Source organism: Physeter macrocephalus, chromosome 4 (genome assembly GCF_002837175.3).
Source record: "Physeter macrocephalus isolate SW-GA chromosome 4, ASM283717v5, whole genome shotgun sequence".
Taxonomy (NCBI): domain Eukaryota; kingdom Metazoa; phylum Chordata; class Mammalia; order Artiodactyla; family Physeteridae; genus Physeter; species Physeter macrocephalus.
In genome coordinates, this window is record NC_041217.1 from 92,933,229 (window position 1) to 92,941,511 (window position 8,283).

Consider the following 8,283-nt stretch of genomic DNA (forward strand, 5'->3'; position numbering starts at 1 on the left):
ACAGATGAATGGATAAAGAAGATGTGGCACATATATACAATGGAATATTACTCAGCCATAAAAGAAACGAAATTGAGTTATTTGTAGTGAGGTGGATGGACCTAGAGACTGTTATACAGAATGAAGTCAGAAAGAGAAAAACAAATACCATATGTTAACACATATATATGGAATCTAAAAAAGAAAAAACAATGGTACTGATGAACCTAGTTAAAGGGCAGGAATAAAGAGGTAGACATAGAGAATGGACTTGAGGACACGGGGTGGGAGGCAGAAGCTGGGGCGAAGTGAGAGTAGTATCGACATATATACACTACCGAATGCAAAATAGTTAGCTAGTGGGAAGAAGCAGCATAGCACAGGGAGATCAACTTGGTGCTTTGCGATGACCTAGAGGGGTGAGATAGGGAGGATGGGAGGGAGGCTCAAGAGGGAAGGGATATGGGGACATATGTATGCATATGGCTGATTCACTTTAGTGTACAACAGAAACTAACAGAGTATTGTAAAGCAATTATACTCCATTAAAGATCTATTAAAAAAAAAGAAACTTGGACAGGAATGTTCATTGAAGATTTATTAATAGCCACAAACTGGAAACTACAGAAATGTCCTTCAATGGGTGAATGGTTAAACAAACTGTGGTAACATCTATACCACAGAACAGTACTCAGCAATGAAAAGGATTGAACTACTGATATATACAACTTGGATAAACCTCAAGGAAATTATGCTGAATTTTAAAAAAAGCCAGTTCCAAAAGGATACATACAATATTATTCCATTTATAAAACACTTGTGAAATAATAAATATAGAAATGGAGTGGTTGCCAGAAGTTGGGGGTGTTCATGTGGGGGGAATGGGGGTGAATGTGGCTAAGGAGTGGTAACACAAGGGAGTCTTGTGGTGATGGGACAGTTCTGTATCTTGACTGTGGTGGTGGTTACCTGAAGCTGCACATGTGATAAAATTGCATAGAGCAACATATACACACACAAATGTATAACTGGTGAAATCTGAATAAGCTCTATGGTTTGTAGTATCAATTTCCTGATTTTGGTATTTCTCTATAGAACAATAGTTTTGTAAGGTGTTAACATATGGGAAGGCTGGGTGAAGGGTGCACAGGACCTGTTTGTGTATTTCTTTGTGACTTCCTTTGAATCTATAGTTATCTCAAAATAAAAAGTTTTTAAAATGCCAATAAAAAAAGTTTAAAAAATCACAATATATTAAAAAAATAAAGTGAGCCTTTTTTAGATAGCATACTGTTGAATCTTTTTAAAAAAATTCATTCTGTCAATTTCTGTGTTTTGATAGGAGAGTTTAATCATTTACATTTAATTACTGATAAAGAAGAGTTTACAACAATGTAGTTTGAAATGATACCAAGTTAGCTTCAATAGCATACAAAATTCTGTTCCTATACAGCTTTGTTCCACACTCCCTTATGTTGTTGTTGTCACGAATTGCAACTTTATACACTGTGCACCCATTAACATTGCATAAGTTTGCTAGGGCCATCATAAAAAGGTACCCCAGATCAGCTGGTTTAAACAATAGAAATTTATTTGCTAACAACTGTAGAAACTGGAAGTCTAAGATCAAGGTAGCAGCAGGTTTGCTTTTCTGAGGCAACTCTTTTTGCTTTATAGATGGCTGCCTTCTCACTGTATCCTCACGTGGACTTTCTCTCCGTGAGTGCAGGACAAGTATCTCTTCTTCTTATAAGGACACCATTCCCATTGGATTAAGGCCCCATTCTTATAACCTTATTTAACCTTAATTACTTTTTTAAAGACCCTATCTCCAAATACAGTCACATTGGAGGTTAAAGCTTATACATATAAATTTGGGGGGAACAAAATTCAGTCCATAACAAACATAGATTTACAATTATTTTATGCCTTTTATTTTAAATTATGTAAAAAAACAAAAAGAGTGGTTGCAAACCAAAACTAAAGCCACGCTGGATTTTATATTTTCCTATGTAGTTACCACCATCAAAGTTCTTTATTTCTTCATATGGCTCTGAGTTACTGTCTAGTGTTTTCTTATTTGAGTTTGATGGATTCCCTTTAACATTTCATAAATAAAACAAAAACAACAACAACAACAAAAAACAGGTCTATTAGCAACAAACTCTCTCAATGTTTGTTTATTTGGAAATGGTCTTAATTTCTCCTTCATCTTTGAAAAATAATTTTGCTGTTGGATATAGAATTCTTGGTTGAAAGTTTTTTCTTTCAGCACTTTAAAAAATTTAATCCCATTCTCATCTGGCCTCCATGGTTTCAGATGATAAGTGTGCTGTTTACATTGCATTTTTTTTTAATTCAGTGGGTTTTTAAAAAATTACAGTAAGTATTTTTTTCTAGAGTTTTAACAGAGTTGATTCTGACCACTTTTGCTTGGTTTTTCAGTATTTCTGTAGAAAGACAGTTGCTTGGATCTGCTTACTGTCATTTTTGCTGACAACCTCTGATCCTTCTATGAATTTTTGTCTTTGATTATTAAATTTAAAATGTCAAAAGTATTGCCTAAACATAAGATCTGTTGAACTTTTGATAATTACATAATTCATATGAAGTTAAACATCCCTGAAAAAACTCGAGATTTGTCTTCCAGTTATAGAGGAGTTAATTTACCATTTCTTGATAACTGAAATAACATAAGCTTATCATTAGTGAGGGTCACCTTTTAAAAGCAGCAAATACAGATTCCAATTGATTTGCTTAATACATATCTTACAGGATATTTTGCATAAGAACAAAGAGATGACTAATTTACATTGCTATCTGATAAGTACAATGAATGACATTTGCTGCAGACAGAATGTTTTATTCCCACCAGAATTCATATATTAAAATCTCATCCCCAATGTGATGGTATTTGGAGGTGGGGGCCATTGTGAGGTGATTATGTTATGAGGATGGAGACTTCATGAATGCAATTAGTGCCCTTATAAAAGAGGTCTCAAAGAGCTACATTGCCTCTTCTGCCATGTAAGTTTACAGTTAAAAGACATTCACCATCTATGAACCAGAAAGTAGGTTCGCACCAGGTATTGAATCTGCTGGTACTTTGATCTTAGACTTCCCAGCCTCCTGAATTGTGAGAAATAAATTTCTATTGTTTATAAGCCACCCAGTGTATGGTGTTTTAGTTATAACAGCCAAAACAGACTAAAACAACATTTTTCTTTTGAAATTATCTTAATTCCTTATCAATAAAACTAAAGCAGATTATTGCTGTCCTACTTGAAATTATGTACAAATCCTTGCCTCTTATATTTGTAAGCTTGTTCCTAAGCTTGGCTTATTGTTACTTCTTTTTTACTTCTTGTGTTAGTGATGGAAAGACATACTTTAGGTTTTATATATATATATGTGTGTGTGTGTATACACACACACACACACACACACACACACACACATATATATATATATATATATATATATATATATATATAATTATATATACACACACACACACACACACACACACACACACACATATATATATATATATATATATAATACAGCTGGGTATAATTCCTAAAATGTTGTTTAGAGAATAGAAGATCAGTTTGTACCAAATTTGCCAATGTAGTAAATTTTTTTCTGAATTCTACTGTCATTATGGTTTAATTATATTTGGAGGAATAATAATTTAATGATTCTAATGCTTCTTGTATAAGTATTGATTTCTCTACATGTGCTCTTTAATTCATTTTTTATATCATTTAACAAATATTATTTATATTTAGCAGTCTTTTTAAAAGCAAATATTTTGGAGAGTATGGAGAAAGGAATACTATTAAATATTTCAGAAAGAGCTTCCAAAGCAGTTGAGTACTCCATTTTAAAATGAAATCAAAAGTACTTTTTAAAAAAATGGTGTATTAGTCGGGTTTCCCCAGAGAAATAGAACCAATAAAACCTATATATATATAAGGTGATTTATTATGAGGAATTGGCTCATGTGGTTATAGAGACTGAGAAGTCCCATGAACTGCCTTACGCAAGATGGGGATCCAAATGGTATAATTCAGTTGTAATCCAAAGGTCTGATAGTCAGGGAAGCCAATAGGCAAATCCTAGTCCAAGGGCAAGAGAAGATGATAGATAAGATGAGATGTCCCATCTAAATAGAATATGTAAGAAAATGTATCATAGAGCAGCACTTCTTAAAACATTTTCTGAGACAACTCTCTTTCTTCAACACTTCTCATTTATAAAGTCTGTTAAGAGTCTCTTTTTTTTTTTTCTCTGTTTCCATGCGCTCTCCACATCTCTTTCTCCTACTATTGCCCTGGCCTTCTCCCTTAGGATAAATAATTTTCTCCCATGCTAATTGCTTTTCTTGCAAAAATACTGAAACTTTTATCCCTATCCTAGCCCCTAAGATTCTGAGGCATAAACTTTTCTGGCAATCCAAATTTAGGAAAATGTCTTAGTAATAGATTTGAAAATGTCTCAAAGATATCCATAAGCTATGAGAATATAAGGTTGGATAGGCATTCCCTGTGAATTTCCCCCAGGCATATTTCTAAAAACTAGGGTGAAGCAAAGACAGACCCAGGTTTTTAATAAATAGCAATGAGTATATTTTCTGTTCTGTCATGAGACTAAATAAGCCACTGTACATTTGTCAGAATACTATTTCTGATTATTATGTTATTACATTTTGTTATAATCTCAAATAAAGATCTATTTAAGACAGGACTAAAGAAAGTAGATTTTAAAAAATAACTTTCTGTAAGAAATAACATTTACTTCCAAAGTAGGGTGCCTGATTTCCTAGGCAATTAATTAACTTATTAATAGATTTTTCTTTCTTTAATATGAGCAAGGTTATAGGATTTAGGCCAATGCCCCATTCAAATATTTATGGAATCACTCTCCATATTTATGACATATTTTTGAGGATAACTCATGGCATTACTTTTGCTGTTATAATATTTGCTGTATGATATGAATGTGTTTACATATAAAATAAAAAATGTATTTGTAACCCAATGATTTGAAATCCTTATATGAATTCCTTGACATCTTCATCTTCCATTCTTACCCATTCATCAAAATTTACTCAGTTACCGTGCTTCAGAATCACTGGGTAGAATCAACAAGAGAAGACAGTGGAGACTACAGGAAGAAGTGCTGGTTAGTTGTCAATATCAATGTTCATGGGAGCTTAGACACAAACCATGCAGGATTCTTATTAACATGAGATGGTGGAGATGAGAAGATTTGAACATGGTGGGACCTCTATCAGCAGAACTGATCCTTCTGAAGTTTTGAACCCTGTTTTAGTTAAATATTCCAATAAACTGTGCCTCATGGAGTATGTCAAACTGTCTTGATTGTCCAGACCTCAAAAGCTAGTTTCATAGGTAGTGCTGTGTTTAATCTTCCTTCCAGGTTGGTCAGAGCTCCATGGTACTGTCAGTAGCTTTCAGGGGGTCCAATCTCAGCTTGGGTCTCAGGAATATAGTGACTCATGTCTAAAGTTCCAGTGCTTTAAAATAATGGACAAAATTACATAAACAGACTCTTTTCTGTTTTAAAGAAGAATTAAAGTGCACAATTAAGGTAAGTGTCAACAAAAGCATTCAAAGCTCAATAAGAAGGGAGAAGTAAGATATTGAAGATACAGTATAGAATGAGGGTTTCTGCCCTCAAGGAATTTAGACTCTAGAAGAAAATACTTATCTAAGGCTTGATATATATTCTACTTCAAAGTTTAAAGTTTGAATTATCAGTTCTTGTATAGTACTTGACAACTTTTAAGATGTTCCAGGCATTTACAAAATATTGATGTAGTTATGATTATATTTCTTCTCTTTAACATATTGAATGTCTTCTTCTTAGGAAGTGTGAAATGACTTGAGGTTCACTTCAGTAGTGTTTTCTGTTTGCAGATGCATATAAAGTTATAAAATAGTTTAGTAATCCCAGAAGAGAGTGAAACCTAAGGGTCGGTATTGGAATAAAAATAACTCATCTTCATTTATCTTTAAAAAGAGGCTTTTTGAATGTATTCAAAGATGTAACTCTTTTTATTTATAGATTAATAAGGCTATGGTCACTGATATTACCTTTCCTTATTTTAAGATTTGTATTACTGGGGATCTCATTCATTTTAATAATTAATCTATAAGGAAACAATGTGCTCATTATAAGATACAAAAATATGCTCTAAAAATGTGTTATTTATAAGGAAAGAATTGATAATGAGAGCAGAAGTGTGAAAATAAAATGTTTTTCACATATTCTGTTTCTTTATCCCTAGTTTGAACTTTGAGTGTCCCTAACCTCATCCTTAAAATGAAACGATTGAAATTGCCACATTCTTACCTCATGAAGATATTATGAAGACTAACAACAACAACAACAAAACCATTAAGTATTTTAAATTAAAAAGTTTGTATTTTAGTGACAAAGGTATTTTGCTTTCAAAACTATACCTTCGGACTTCCCTGGTGGCGCAGTGGTTGAGGGTCCGCCTGCCGATGCAGGAAACACGGGTTCGTGCCCCGGTCCGGGAGGATCCCACACGCCGTGCAGCGGCTGGGCCTGTGAGCCATGGCCGCTGGGCCTGCGCGTCCGGAGCCTGTGCTCCGCAACGGGAGAGGCCACAACAGTGAGAGGCCTGCGTACCGCAAAAAAAACAAAACAAAACAAAAAAACGATACCTTCATGGTAAATGTTGCTTGTTTTGCAACAATTTGAATTCATATGTGATTTTCCAGTCTTATAGAATAGATTGGGGAAATTTTTGAAATAAGATCTATTCTTTGTCCAGCATTTGAATGTGCAATAATTTGACCATACCAGTACTGGCAGAACATATAATATTGGGAGGGTTATTAAACACTGAGAATCTGCAAAACAAATTAAGTTGGAGTTATTCATCACAGATGTTTTAAAAATCAGATCTATTTCAACATTTAACCATACTCACCAACCTTAAATCTTATATTTGGCATTCGTTTTGGCATCAAGAGAATGTATGACTGTCATATAAAAATAACAGAAATTTTTTTTATAATTCAGAAATCTGTTTTGTGTGAGTCTTCAGATTTCTGAAGCATATGCATTTGATTTCAGAATTAAATAAATTGGTACAAATGGTAGACGCACAAAACAGATTACAAATGGTTGTCTGGAAATAATATTCATTTTAAGTAAAAAATACTGACAAATGTCATTGGGATGGGTGAATCTATGAAGACATGACTGAGGTGAAAAAGAGGATTCACTTATTTTGGAAAGTGCACTGATATATTTGGTCATTTTTATTATTTATATTAGGAAATAATAAGTGTCAAAGGAAAACTATGCATATTCTCATTTTACTACCAAAATTAAATTTAAAAATTCAGGAAATTGTTATGAGATTTTTAAGGTAAATAATCCCTATAAAGAATGTAAAATCCTTATCTCTAGCAACCTTATTTTATTAGGAACAGCCAATGTGAATCAAGACAATTACTACTCAAATGATAGTTAGGAAGCCATATAGAGTGAAATATCATTGGGATATGTTATTGGTGTGGTAACTTCTTTTGGCCATGGTATGTAGTTCACTAAAATGTTTAAAATCCCATCTTTAGGAGCTTCAAGATGGCGGAAGAGTAAGAGGTGGTGATCACCTTCCTCTGCACAAATACATCAGAAATACATCTACATGTGGAACAGCTCCTACAGAACACCTACTGAACGCTGGCAGAAGACCTCAGACCTCCCAAAAGGCAAGAAACTCCCCACATACCTGGGTAGGGCAAAAGAAAAAAGAATAAACAGAGACAAAAGAATAGGGACGGGACCTGCACCAGTGGGAGGGAGCTGTGAAAGAGGAAAGGTTTCCACACACTAGAAGCCCCTTCACGGGCGGAGACTGCGGGTAGCAGAAGGGGAAGCTTCGGAGCCACGGAGGAGAGCGCAGCAACAGGGGTGCTGGGGGCAAAGCGGAGAGATTCCCGCACAGAGGATCGGTGCCGACCGGCACTCACCAGCCTGAGAGGCTTGTCTGCTCACCCGCCGGGACGGCGGGGGCTGGGAGCTGAGGCTTGGGCTTCGGTCGGATGCCGGGAGAGGACTGGGGTTGGCTGCATGAGGACAGCCTGAAGGGGGCTAGTGCACCACGGCTAGCCGGGAGGGAGTCCTGGAAAATGTCTGCAGCTGCCGAAGAGACAAGAGACTTTTTCTTGCCTATTTGTTTCCTGGTGCGCGAGGAGAGGGGATTAAGAGCACCGTTTAAAGGAGCTCCAGAGACGG